At 45.9% G+C, this 14,981-nt stretch overlaps 1 long non-coding RNA gene across 1 annotated transcript; it reads left to right on the forward strand.

The window, feature by feature from the left end:
* The first annotated feature begins 1,120 nt into the window (after nt 1-1,120).
* Nucleotides 1,121-12,067, forward strand: LOC128344399 (uncharacterized). Its single transcript, XR_008315834.1, has 3 exons — nt 1,121-1,199; nt 10,625-10,964; nt 11,841-12,067. It is a non-coding gene; the product is annotated as an uncharacterized LOC128344399 (long non-coding RNA).
* The last annotated feature ends 2,914 nt before the right edge of the window (nt 12,068-14,981 follow it).

Below are 14,981 nucleotides of genomic sequence, written 5' to 3' on the forward strand. Positions count from 1 at the left end.
CCCCAAGGTTTCCTGAGCCTTTTATCTTTCTTCTGTCTTAGGGACCATCTTACTCATCTCGTCATTACAACAAAGACCGTCTCTTTGCTGATTGAAGTGGGATTGGGGAAACTCAGCACTCCAACCTTCATTACCTGCAGTGGTCACCTCCCAAATCCGGTGCTCCTTAACGGAAAACCCTCTTCCCTGTTGATTAAGGTTGGAGATTGTGTTTTAAAAGAACCCTTTAAGTTGAGAGAGCAAACACCTTGCATGGGCTGCATGCAAAAGGATGCTGCTGTGATGTAAATAATTGAATAATTAGCGTCTGATTGAATTTTGCTTCTGATGAATGTCTATGGACTTCCCTTTGATGCCGTGCCAAGCTCAGTTGGGTCACAGGGTCAGCACAGATGCACCCGAGTGGCTATTCTCACGATATATTGAAACTGCTGAGAAATCATTCATCCTGCATGCATTTCTGAAGTGGTACAGTCCTAACATGGGGACTTACCATTCCATTGCAAATGGGGAGGTTTTAACCTGAAATTGCATCATGTGTGAAAATCTTTGACCATGCAACATACAAGAGTGGGTAGTTCCCAAGTCTTTTTCCTGGTGTTTTTAACACTGTTTTATGTTGAGAACCCAGTCTGCCTCTGCCCCAGAAAACTGAAGCATCTCAGTCCTTATTTTCAGCTTCCACATATATCCTGAGAAACTTGTTTTGTTTTGTTTTGTTTTGTTTTGTTTTGTTTTCTGGAGCAATGGTTTGCAATTATGAAGCAAAATTTGGGCACAGGTAAGATTAGGTTCCTATCATGTTGGAACTAGGAGTGCTCTGAAAAAGCCCCCTTTTCTTCACCACATTTGACAGCGGTGAAAATGGTAGAGAGAACCTCCACATTCAGAGGCAGTATACAGGACAACCTTGTTACACACAGATTCTACGTCCACGGTTTCATGTATCGTGGGTGCCTAATTGGCATCCAATTTCAGTATCCACAGATATTAAAGGGTTAAAACCAGTTAGGCTTTACCCATGTATCTGCAGTTCCTAGAGGGCCGGAAGTGACTGCCGAGGTCACTTCCACCCTCCATTTTGTCAGCAGGAGCCATCTTGTGGCTCGTTTCCTACCATTTTTGCAGTTGTGGAGGGCATTTGGCAGTCTGGGGAGCATTACTGGGCACAAGAACACAAGGAGACCCCACAGAGCAAGGTAGAGTGCTTTCCCCCCACTTTTCTTTACTCCCCCCCACCTTTTCTTAATATAACAAGCATTTTCAAGTGTTTTTTTCGGTTGAGGGTGTATTTCACGGTCTTGTGTGGCATTTCTGGACACAAGGAGACCCCGTGGATCATACTACAGTAGATTTTTTGCTGGGTATGTTGTTTTTTGGCTGGGGGTGTGTGTGTGTGTGTGTGTGTGTGTGTGTGTGTGTGTGTGTGTGTGTCTTCTCTACAACTTTTTTGAGCATTCTGGAACCTAACCCCCCATTCCCCATAGGGGAAATACCTCATCACCTAATTACTCATGGTGTCCTCATTACTCACGGTTTTGTTACTCACAGTGGTAGGCGAGGAACAGAACCCCCATGAGTAACGAGGTTTTCCTGTACCTATGGATGCCAGACACTGGAGACAAGCAACAAGAGAGGGCTGTTGCCTTCAGCCTGATGGGTGGGCTTCCAGGAGTCATCTGGCTGGCCAGAAAGCTGGACTAAATATGTCAGGAGCTACCTAAGGCTGGAAATCTAAAAGTCAGCCTATCAGTGCCCCATGTGGCAGCCAGCTGAACTACACCTACCTTGCCGGAGCATGGAGTTAAAAGGGGCACGCCTGACCCCACCCACCCAGGCTGTTCATTGGATCCTTTCAGGACAAGGTATGAAGCAGAAGATTTACCTTTCTGGAGAGGCTTTTAATATGTGCATTCTCGTGTGCTCTAGTGGGCTTTTAATTTGTACATTTGTTTTTAATTGGGTCTAGTTTTAATGGAGTTATATTCATTTCATATTGTTTCATTGTTGTGAGCTGCCCTGAGCAGTATCACACTCAAGGGGCAGGATAAGAATATTTAAAATAAATAGATAGTAAAGGTTTTGCCTCCATTTCAAGGTCTCTTTGACTCTAATGTCTAGTTCTGGTCCTGGTTCCTTCTTGACTTGGGACCTTGCTCTGTGTTTCACCTTGTCTTCTGCTCCTGCTTCTTGTTTGTCTGCTCACCTTTGACCCTCAGCTTCAACCCTGACTTTTATTCATTCATTCATTCATTTGCGTTCTATACCACCCTTCCAGAAATGGCTCAGGCTGGTTTACAATTAAAAACAAAACAATTAAAATCAATTAACAGTCAAAAACAGAGACTATAAAACATCATAAAATAATTAACAGTTAAAACATTCAGGTTACAGCAAGTTAAAAACATTTACAACCATTTAAAAACCCTGGAAGGCCAGGCCAAACAGGGATCTCCTGAAGGCCAGTAGAGAATTCAAATTGCATATTTCTGCCTGGAGTGCATTCCACAGCCCAGGAGCAGCTACAGAGAAGGCCCGCCTCTGAGTTGCCACCAGGCACACCAGTGGTAACTGGAGACGGACCTCCTCAGATGACTTTAACGTGTGGTGGGGATCATGCAGAAGAAGGCGCTCTCTAAAATTATATGGCTTATCTCCTGATCCTGGTTTGTCTGCTTGGCTTTGACCCATGGCTTTGGTCTTGACTCCCAACTGGTCTTGACTTCCCAAACCTGGGTAGAACACAGTTTTCAATTGTGTGAATGACCTCAAGGATTACTGGTTTAGACCAGGGGCCACCTAGTCCAGAACACGGCTGTTTCTTGAGGAATGACCCATGGTGGTTGCTGCTGCTTCTGCTTCTGCTACTGCTGCTACTACTACTACTACTACAGACATTTAGAACATTCTAAATGTTCAATTTAAACATGGATTTATTCAGCCTTCGGCACAGCCTTAACAATTCCTGCAAGCAGTGGCGCTCTTACCCTTGGACTTCGGGGCCAAATTCCAGGGCCTCCACACCTCCTAGGGGGCCGCAAATCCTCTTTAGTCTGTCCTGGGTGGTGTGGTCTCTGCTGGCCCGCACTGTGCCAGGTGACTGAGCGTGATTATGACCTGTGCTGGGTGCTTTAGAGTCAGAGGTGGGAGTGGGGAACGAAAAATGTGGGATGCGGATATATTAAGTTGAGGGTTTGTCGCAGTGTGTGTGTGTGTGTGTGTGTGTGTAGGGGGCTGATGCTTAACTTGCAGTAGGAGGGGGGCCTCCAGTGGTGGGGGGACGGGTGGCTCCAAAGGCCTTGAAGTCTAGGCTCCGAAATTACCTAAGTGCACCTCTGCCTGCAAGTAACTAATTTCAGACTGAACTGCAATCCTACCATATTTACCAGAATCAAAGACAACTCTTTAAGATATTTAAGATAACCCCCTTTAAAAGCAGAGGTTAAACACAGGTTATGCCTGCATTTATTCAAAAGGAACAGGACGCTGAATTTAAGGTGACCTCCCAATTTCTAATATCGAAAAAACCTTGATCAATACAGTATAAATGCTCTTAATGGGACTTACCTCATTAAACATGTCTACCAAACTCATCTGTAGAATCCTAGTCAGCAGCAGGAGAATTCAGCTAAACAAAAATCTGGGCTTTTTCCCTGGCTTCCATGGCATCCTTATATTGGTTCTAAGATGAGGAAGATTTGATAGCAAATAATGTTCAGATGTGTGGCTTCAAAAATAGCTATTCAGGAGAGGAGCAAAAATGTCTCATTACAGTATAATGGGAAATATGTTCTGATACAAGGAAGCCAATAATAACTTAGAATTCCCTTCCAAGTTCTCTCTCTGATGCTTTCCTCCACCTCTTTTAAATTGTTTTAAAGCAATTGCCCTGGTGTATGGGAGACAGAGAGCACAGAAGAGCAATCCTTTTTTCCTTGTTTCTGCTGGATGGATGGATGATAGCAGCATCTTACCCAGTGATGCGTTCTTCATGCACACATGCCACCTGTCAGGTGTAATGGCATTCTCTAAAACAATCCCAGCGAGAAGCAAGGATGCAAGTGGCTTAGTGTCTTTCTCTCCTGTGACTTGGCCAAACTGATAACACTTTACTAACAAGAAAATGCTCCTCTTCTTTGAGTTAGCCAAGACAATCCTACATAGGTATATGTGTAATGAGTTTATTTGCAAAGCAACTTGCTTCTTTGTGATTCTCTATGCATTAATTAATTCAGCCTGTAACTGAACTTGCAAAAAATAATGGAATCATTTGGGTATAACCTTTTCAGAGGGAGTGTTATTTGCAAAACTAATGCTAAGTTAGACAGAGCTGTAATCTTAGGAGGACCGTTAGGAATCTGCTTACCTGTCAGTGTTTGGAAATCCCATAGAAGAAGATGTAATGCTAGAATCTTATGCACACCTACACAAGACTAATCCCATGCTTCTCAACTGCCGATGAGGAGAGGCAGATTGGCAGTCAGTCTTAATGGATATTTGAACAGTATTTCTTCGTGCTATGGGTTTAGTGGGGCAGATTTCAGCAGCTATTGTGCTTTTTATTATAACAGCATGACACTTACAAGGACTGTGCAGTCTATGGTCCAAAGTGTTTACAGAGAGGAAGGCCTGAAATATGTTCACACAAAACAAAATGGCGACCTTGCAGAGTTAAGCCTAATGTGGTACGGGGGCAGATTGTGATAACTAACGCAGGAGTAAGATCATGATTCTCAATTACAAATGAGGAGGCATTTCTTCATGCTATAGATTTAGTGGGGTGGATTTTGCTAACTTACAGGTACCAAAAATGTGATACAGGAGTTGTTTGAGTCTATGGTCCTATGTGTTTGCAGATAGGCCTACAAACAGGGCCTATTTTAGATAAGCCTACAAATTATCCTCCTATTACAGGAGGCCTATAAGCCACCTAATGGCTCAGTGGGGAAGGAACCGATCAGGAGGCTATTGGTTTGAATCCCCGCTGGTGTGTTTCCCCAGAATATGAGAAACTCCTATATCGGGCAGCAGCTATATAGGAAGATGCTGAAAGTCATCATCTCATACTGTGCAGGAGAAGGCAATGGTAAACCACTCCTGTATTCTACCAAAGAAAACCACAGGGCTCTGTGGGCGCCAGGAGTCGAAATCGATGACAGCACACTTTACCTCACTTTAATTTTAAACACTTAGGACCATAGACTGCACAATCCTTGCAAGTTTCACGCTTTTATCATAAAAAGCACAATTTGCTCATTCTCCTGCTGCAGACCACCCCACTAATTCATGCAAAATATATAGCTGATTAATTAACACTACCCCAAAGGAACCCAACCCCAAATCACTGTTGGTTGCAGGATACCGGTCAGTTATCTGTTACCCTGTGAATTTCAGTGTCTGCCTCATGCAGTTCCTTTCAGTCTATCAGTTCTGTTGCTCATCTGCTTTCTCTCTTCTTTTTCTTTTGTGTCTTGTCTAATTCTCCTCTCTTATTTATTACATTTTTATTCCAACCTTACTTGAAGGAATTTAGGAACCTCCCTGCATCCTCCTCACAACAATCCTGTGAGGTAGGCAAAGCTGAGAATGGCTGGGCCAGGGCAATACAGCAAGCTTCGTGGCTATGCAGAGATTTCAGTTCATTTCTCCCCAGTCCTAATGCTGTAACCACTATCACAAGCAGACTCTCAGCATCAAGAGACTTTACATAAGAACAGCCCTGCTGGTTCAGGCCCAAGGCATATCTATTCCAGCATCCTGTTTCCCACACTGGCCCACCAAATGCCTCTGAGAAGCCCACAGGCAAGAAATGAGACTGTGCCCTCTCTCCTACTGTTGTTCCCTTGCAACTGGGATTTAGTGGCATCTTGCCTCTGAGGCTGAAGGTGACCTAGAGTCACCAGACTAGTAGACAGCATCATCATCATCATCATCATCATCATCATTATTATTATTAATTCCATTTCTATACCGCCCTTCCAAAAATGGCTCAGGGTGGTTTACACAGAGAAATAATAAATAAATAAGATGGCTCCCTGTCCCCAAAGGGCTCACAATCTTAAAAAAACACAAGATAGACACCAGCAACAGTCACTGGAGGTCCTGTGCTGGGGGTGGATAGGGCCAGTCACTCTCCCACTGCTAAATAATCACCACGGTAAAAGGTGCCTCTTTGCCCAGTTAGCAGGGGATGATACATCTGTCCTCCTTGAATTTGTCTAAGCACCTTTTAAAGCCATCTAAGCTAGTGGCCATCACCAGCGGCACACCTTGGCATTTTGGAAGCCTGGACATGCTTGCGCAGTGTGAGTCTAGAGTGTCGTGACGCTCGAGACTCACACTGCACAGGCACGCAGGAGCCACTCACCTGTGCTCAGGTCTCCAGCAGACCCAGACAGACAGGCCCACCACCCGGTGGGACCTGTGACTTAGCTGCTGCTGGCAGCATGGAGGAGGCCCACTTGGCTCTCACCCCCCAGCCCAGGCACGGCTCGTGAACGCACCTCCGGGGCGGCGGCGGGGGGCTTCTTTAAGGTAAACGGAACCGGTGCTCCGTGCCACCCAGCAGCTCCCGCTGTGTGGAATCGCCTCCACCACTCACCTGGCTCCCACGGAGGCAAGTCCCCACCAGCGGCCAGGTGAGTGGTGGAGACGATTCCCCGCCATGGGGGCTGCTGGGTGGCACAGAGCACCAGCTCCATTTACCTTAAAGAAGCCGCCCGGCGCCCCCTCGGAGGAGAGTTCACGAGCCGCGCCTGCCCCGGCCACATACATGGCAGCACAAAGGAAAGGGACCAGAACAGTGGGGGGGGGGGGTGCCAGGGGCTACAGGGAGGCCCCCCAAGACACGGCTGAGTACTGTCTCCAAAGTATGGCCCAAAGAGCGCCACTGGCCATCACCACATCCTGTGGCAGAGAATTCCATGGATTAATTAAGTGCTATTTGAAAAAGTACTTCCTTTTGATGGTCCTAAGTTTCTTGGCCATCAGCTTCATGGGATGACCTCTGGTTCTAGTGTAATGTGGGAGGGAGGAAAATTTCGTTTCTTCTTTTCCCTCACTCCTTTCTCAGGTCTCTCTTAAGCTTCTCACTCCCACGTGTACCTCCTTGTACACCCCAGACAATCTTTAAGGAACCTGCTCCACTTTTCAAGGTGATGTGGATGGATCATTCTAGGGAGTACCCTTCCAGTGCCAGCAACAACCACTGGAGGGGTTCTGTGCTGGGTTGGATAGAACCAGTTGCTTTCCCTCTGCTCAATAAAGAAAATCACTACTTTAAAAGGGCGCCTCTTCGCTCAGTTAACAGGCTGAAGCTATCTGCTGTGGAATAAAGTTGGATATTGCTTTGACTGTGATGCTTCCATTTTGCTGATCTTGCAATGTATTGTACACAGGGCAGGATGTCGGTGGGGCTGAAGTTCAGTGCCAGAGCATCTACTTAGTTTGCTGAAGATCCCAGGTTCAATCCCTGACATCTTCAGTAGGGCTAGGAAAGACTCCTGCCTAAAATCCTGGAGGGTTGCTACCAGCCAGAGTAGGCAATGCTGAGCTAGATGGATCAATGTTCTGTCTAAGCCCCTTAAAAGGGGCTTAGACAGATTCATGGAGGACAGGTCTATCGATGGCTACTAGTCTGGCAGCTGTGGGCCATCTCCATCCTCAGAGGCACGATGCCTCTAAATACCAATTGCAGGGGAGTAACAGCAGGAGAGAGGGCATGCCCTCAGCTCTTGCCTGTGGACTCCTCAGAGGCATCAGGTGGGCCACTGCGTGAAACAGGATGCTGGACTAGATGGGCCTTGGGCCTGATCCAGCAGGGCTTTTCTTATGTTCTTATGACTCAGAAGAAGGCGGCTTTCTGTGCTGCTGATGTTTAGTGTTCTATATGGTTTGATTGTGTCATTGTTTTGCTTCTTAATAGTCTTTATTCACCTTGTAAGCCAGGAGGGGTGTGGAGGCTCAGAACTGAAACGGTAGCTAACAAAGGCAGTAACAAACAAAAAAACTGTTCCTGGCTGACTCTTCCTCCCCTTGCTCATGTTCTTACATATAGGTTGCACAGGAAGGTGCTTTGTACTGAGTCAGATTCTTGGTGCAGCTATCTCAGTATTGCTTGCAGTGACTGGGCTTCAGACTGGGGTCTTTTCCAGTCCTACCTGGAGATACTAGGGATTGTATCTCGGACCTTCGGTGCACGAAGCAAGTGCTCTACCACCGAGGTGCAGCCCTTCTTCTACCAGGGAATGGAGTGTGGGTTGCATCCTAACTTTGTGCTCAGTGAATGGGACTGGGAGACTCTGCATTCACAGAAAGAGACATGCACTCACAGATAGGGTCCTTCCATTAGCTGAAAGGACACTTCCAGTTCATGAATGGAAAGCATCCAAGGAAATTAAGGATGGGTTCACACATAATGTGGATCCAAAATTTTGTGCAGTCTTCCACAAACCCCGGAGCATGTGCTCCCTACTTCCATCCCCACATGCATGCCTACTCAGAGATGCACCTAGGTAATTATGGAGCCAGGACCTAAAGGCTTTTGGAGGCCCCCCTACCCTCCAGATTAAACATCATCATGCTCCACTAGGAGACAACACCACCCAGGACAGACTAAAGAGGATATGGGGGTTGGGGCAGGGGCTGTGGAGGCCCTGGACTTTGGCCCCACAGTCCAAGGGTAAGAGAACCTCTGTCCCTACATCCTTTGTAGGTTAGGATATGCCAGCATGGGTTGTGATGTCTGCACCCACCAATCGGCACGTCTAACTTACTTGCTCTACTTGCTTATTTGGAAAATGACAAAGAAGTTACGTCTTATGAACAATCAAATCAGGAGTTACATATTGTCGGGACATTATGTTGCCTGTGTGGCCTTATACAGTCCAGCAGGGAGCATGGTATCCCTCCTTTGGGGCTTCTGTCTTCCCCCAAAGGAAGCAGGGGTGAGATAGTTCCAGGCCAATCCTCTTTAGTCTGTCCTGGGTGGTGTGGTCGCCCAGTAGAGCATGACGATGCTTAATTTGCAGGGGAAGAAGGGACTCCAAAGGCTTTTAGGTCCAGACTCCAAAATTACCTCTGCGCACCTCTGCTTGGAGTAGGCTTTAAGCCTTGTCGGCTCCGTACTAGGGCTTTTAAAGCCAAGGTGCCCGATGATGAGGGCTGCTCTTGAGCATGGGAGCTGGAGTTCCCCAGAGGGAACCAGCTGGTCATAGAAAGCCAGAAGGAGGACTAAGGTGGCAAAGTAACCTTCTCCTCTGGTTTACTCTGAGGCTGACCTTGGCTGTTCTCACCCTGGGATTCTGAAGTCAAAAAGGGCTGGGAATACACCTCCCGCTCCCCGCTTTGGAGCATGACACATATTGAAGTCTGATTCGGTTCAAGAGCGAACCAGACCTGAACCAGACAGGGCCAGTTCAGTCCGGCATCCCCTTGAACCCCCCCTTCACCAGTTTGCTTCAGTCTGGGGGCGGGGTTCATGAGCTCAGATATATATATATATTTTTCAAATTTACCCCCTCTGGGGGAGTTATCCAAGGCGGCAGGGTGTGTGTGTCCCACTTCCCCCACCAGCCTCCCTTAGTTCTGTTTTCTGGCCTTCCCTCCGCCCGGCACAGCGGCCATTTGGAGGCTGCCACACCTGCACGATGGGCCTCTGCATGGCCTGGCATGACTGAAAAGGGGGTGATTCTGTTCGACCTTGAACCGGACTGGTTTGACGTCGAACACGTTTGATGTCGAACCTGTTTGCACATCCATAATCATTACCTACAAAGGAAGTAGGCATGTGTGTGGGGATGGGAAGGGCTGGGGATGCTGGGAGTTGCAGCTGGGGATGCTGGGAGTTGTAGTGAACAAGAGGAGAGCTGGTCTTGTGGTAGCAAGCATGATTTGTCCCCTTAGATAAGCAGGTTCCACCCTGGTTGCATATGAATAGGAGACTAGAAGTGTGAGCACTGTAAGAGATTCCCCTCAGGGGATGGAGCTGCTCTGGGAAGAGCATCTAGGTTCCAAGTTCCCTCCCTGGCAGCATCTCCAAGATATGGCCGAGAGAGATTCCTGCCTGCAACCTTGGAGAAGCTGCTGCCAGACAATACTGAGCTATATAGACCAATGGTCTGACTCAGTATATGGCAGCTTCCTATGTTCCTACGTTGAACAACATCTGGGAATCCCTGTTAGAGGGGACACTGGTTCCATGTTAAGTGTGAACCTGCCCTGAAAAAAAATAATTAAAAACCTACACCAATATGTAACATTCCAGTGCAGCCTTAACCTTCCAAATGTGTGTGCCACCTTCCCCCCCCACCCCCGCCCCCAGGCATAGCTACTATGCCTTGAAGAGCTGCAAATGCACAGGACTGTCTTTTCTGGCATGGAGTCGCAGCTAAGAAAAAAGGCTGAAATCCAACCAATGCAGTTATCATGCAGCTTTTACAAGCGCAAAAGAAAGTCAGGCAGAAAACAAAAAGTCCAACCCTGCAGTGAAGTGGAGACACCAAAACCTCTTTTGCAGATGTGCCCTTTCAAGTTACTGAAAACAATGTTGTGCATCAAAGTTTCCTGAAATGCTCTCTACTGTAAGCTTTAGAAATATCTCTTTTTTGGTCTTGTTCTGCTTCAGGGCTCTGGTGACTGGCTGCATAGCAGTTTTTATAGACTCTTTCAACAGCACGCTTTTCTGCATCGCTGATAGCCGGATTGCTTGCTAGGTTCTCTGAGCTTGAATTCTGCCGCTGCTTGCAATGACTTGGATTTGGTCATTAAATCACAGACCTTTCTCTGGAAAAGCTGACAGTGCACAAAGTCCTTCCTCCAGCACTGCCTGCCTAACGACGTGGAGAAGAGCAAAGACGGAATTGAGTGGCTTTGATTTAAACGTGGGTCCTGGTCATTTAATATACAAAAGACCTGACGTGTGGTCATATTCATTAGGACTGCGATGATGATGTATGGCAGTGCAGGTATTTATGCAAATGCATTTGCTATTTACATTTCTTCATTTTGGCTCTCGATAAACAGTTGCTGAATCCACAGTATTGTCCGTCATAAATATCCAGGGGGCTAATTGAGAAGTGGGAACCTGGAATTCCATGCAATTAAAAATGCAAGTTATAAATGTCATTGCATCTGGGTATAAACTAAATGTAAAATGGTAGGAGGGGTGTTGGAGAAGACTATCTAGTTCGTAGGGATGCGACCTCGAACCTGTTCGGTTCTATGGTCCGGTGTCAAACCTAGCCCCTCTCCTCGGGATCACCAGCCTTTGGGAGGGTTCGCGAACAATTTTTAAAAAAAACCATTACTCTTTTTTTAACTTACCCATTCAGGGCGGAGGGGGGCTTCTCTGAGGCCACAGAGTTCTCTGAACCTCCACAGGGAGGTTCCCCCTCTCCCCGCCAGCCTCCATTATGTTATACTCTGTTGGGTGGTCTTTGGCCCATTCTGGGCTTCACCCCCATTGCAGCAGCCATTTTGGAGGCCACCACGCATGCCCGATGGGCCTCCGAGTGGCTGGACAGTACAATTTTTTAAAAAAATTATTCACGAACCCACCCACCCCGACTGGACCCAACTAAGGGGGGGTTCGAGGGGGTGCCAGACTGAACTGGCCCAGTCCAGTTCGAGTCCACTTCAGACCCCAAACAAACTGGGCTGGCTGGTTTTGTGCACAACTAGTTAGAATGTCAGTTCTTGTTAGAAATGAGTTTTCTCTAGATATGGACAATAATATTCTCCAGTCACCATTTCTTTGAATATTCTTCACCTGTGGTAGGTGGTAGGGATGCTTAAGAGAATTATTCTGTGTATATTTTCACCTCATGAATTTCTTTACACAGGAATAATTCGCATATCCATTGACGTCTCCTTGGAGTCATGGCTAACAGAGGAAGCAGACCACCAGAATACCTTAAGAAGCATATTTGGGGAAGCGGGGAGGATGAATTGAGACTCATTCATTCATTCATTTGAACTTCTTTTTTTAAAAAAAGGTGTTCAAGTTGCTGATAGAATCTACTTAATTTTATAACCAAGTTACTGAACAAAATCATTTTTTTTTTCAGGATTGGAGATACAAAGTCCCTCATTGTTTTAATAGATCTTTCTTTCTGTAAGCTAGAGGCAGAAAATATTGATTTGCAATTCTATAGGCACCTGAGCAGCTGAAAGTTACTTTGCAAACGAAAGGAAGAGTCATTAACTGTAGGGGTGTGCACGGAACCAACTGGTCCGGTCCGGTTCGAGTGCAGACTGGACCCCCCCTCTCGAACCCTGCCCCACACACAAACGCAGGCCACTGCGCCAGAGGGGTAAGGCCCAAACGGGTTGAAGAGCCAGCCGAATGGCCGGTATGGGCATGAAGGGAGGCCGGAGGGGGAGGGGGAACCTCCATGGACACCACAACCTCCACCTCCAACAATTCCCCCAAAGGGGGTAAGTTAGGGGGGAAAATACTTTTTAAAAAAAATGTCTGTGAACCCCGCAAACAGTGGGGGGGTGTTTGGTCGAACCGAACCGGTTTGACATCAAACACGGTCAACGTCAAACCTGTTTGCAGATCCCTAATTAACAGGTATTCAGTACACTATCGACCCCTCTTGAGTCTCTGCTTTAGTTCAGTAAGGCCTGTTACAGAATTCTGCATATTATTTACTCTAATTTACTCCCCAGGTCTAGAGTTTTCTCCCTCTACCATAATGCCAACTGATAAGGCGAAAACACCTAGCTAGACTTGCTCATGCACTTTTCACTGTAGCTTTATTTGCAGAAAATCAGCAGATTAAGCTTTAATCCGAACAAACATTGTCTCCTGTTACTATCTGCACAACATGCCTTTCTTAAAGGCACAACGCTAAAGGCTTTGCTAAGTTTAGAAGGTTGGCAGCTCTACCCCGCTCTGCTATGCACATACTCACCTCCACTCCCAGTTATTTGGATTTGCAATACGAGTTATAGGAGCATGCGTAAGTGCTGGAACCTTGATAACATTTTAAGAGATCCACAATTCCAATTACCTTTTAGGCATTTGATGTCACAAATTTGTTGATCAATCCTTTTAATATCCCCCTCCCCTGTTGAAATCTGAAATGCACAGACTTTTTAAATATTTCATGACACTGGCATGTCTGAAGAACTATAATGCAAAAGGATATGATGGTATGGTGAAGCTTCTGGCAATGAACTCCCTTAAAATCATGTAGGTATGAGGCAGGCCCTAGGAAGTGTGGCTGCCATGAAGTCAGCTGCTCTGAGGTTAGAGGGGATCATGGCAGAGAGAGGAGCCTGGAGAAGGAGGCATAGATACACAGGTGCTAAGCCCATAAGGGTTTTAGAGGTGAAAACCAGCACTTTGAATTGGACCCGGCAGCGGACAGGCAACCAGTGCAGCGACCGTAAAAGAGGTGTAACAGTATCAAATCTATGGCCACCCATGAGGAGGCGGGCCGCTGCATTCTGGACTAGTTGAAGCTTCTTAATCGTTTTCAAAATGGTACTCTTCTGGGCTCTGTGCATGCGCGGCAGCCATTTTATTTATTTATTTATTTATTTATTTGTTTATTTGTTTATTTGATGTAAACAGCTTTGGGAAATTGTGTTGAAAGGTGGTGTATAAATATTCATCATATTCATCATATTCATCGTATTTGTGTGGTAGTGCTAACTATGCAAATGGCTGCCGCAGGTGTGCAGAGGCTAGAAGAGCATCATTTTGCAGTTCAAAATGGTGCTCTGAACACCTGAAACAGGCCATTCCATTCTGAGCCTGGAAAAGGTCCTTCATTGGAAGGGCATTCTGTTCCAGGATCGGAACATTCCAAATGACCTGTTTCAAGTCGGAACATTCCAAGCACAGAAGGTTCTGCACATGCCTAAAACAGGGGCATTATCCAAGCAAAGGGGACTAGGAAAACACGCAGGAGTGTAGCAAGGATGGAGTGGGCCCTGGGACAAAAAGTGAAGATGGGCCCCTGCTCACTTGCCACCTTCTTCAGATATCGGGGAGAGGGAGAACAAAGAGCAGGTCGGTGCCCCACCCCACTTCAGTTGTAGCTACACCCCTGGAAACAAGGACCGGGAAAGGGAATGGACCAGAAGAATAAGGGAAAGGCCAAAGGATGAAGTCTGAAGGGAAAGGGAAACCACTTATTTTATTTATTTGTTATTTATTTATTTATTTATTATTATTATTATTATTATTATTATTAATTTATTTTGAATGGTTTTTTTAATTCATTCATTCTATCTCTATGCCACTCAAATCAATAATGGGTATGCCTAGGAGAAACAAATATATTTGTTTCCCATCCAGTTAGATCTGCTCAGATGGCCCTTTTGTTGGTCCCCGATTTCCGAGAGGTTCGGGGAGCTAGGACCCGTGAAAGGGCCTTCTCGGTTGCTGCCCCATTTCTCTGGAACTCCCTTCCCCTGCAGATTCATTTAGCTCCTTTTTTGTTGATTTTAAAATCTCTATTGAAGACTTTTCTTTTTCGCCAGGCTTTTACCCTGTAGTTTACCTATCTGCTTTTTTTGTGTGTTTTTTTTGGTTAGTTACTTTAGATTTATTTAGAATGTAATTTTAATGCTGTCTTGTTTTTCATGTTTTTGTACACCACCGAGAGTCTTCGGAGTGGGCAGTATATCAAATGTTTCAAATAAATAAATATAGAGAGAATTAAAAGCAAACCACTAATAACAATTAAAACAAAGATAGACAAGTTCCGAAAGCTTGATTAAAGAGAGGCATTTTTTAAAAACTTCTTAAAGGCCAAAAATGAACTTAGTCCATGAAGCTTGAGAGGAGTTATATTATATATATATAATATATGGCTTTTCTTTTTGAGAAAAAGGTCACAATGCATTATATCTACCAAAAGGAATGAGAAAACGAATGAGCAAATGGTTCTCTATCCCAAAGGGGCTCAAAATCTAAACACACACACACACACCCATGAGACACGAGCAACAGCCACTGGGAGGGA

The sequence above is a fragment of the Hemicordylus capensis genome, chromosome 1, assembly GCF_027244095.1.
Source record: "Hemicordylus capensis ecotype Gifberg chromosome 1, rHemCap1.1.pri, whole genome shotgun sequence".
Taxonomy (NCBI): Eukaryota; Metazoa; Chordata; class Lepidosauria; order Squamata; family Cordylidae; genus Hemicordylus; species Hemicordylus capensis.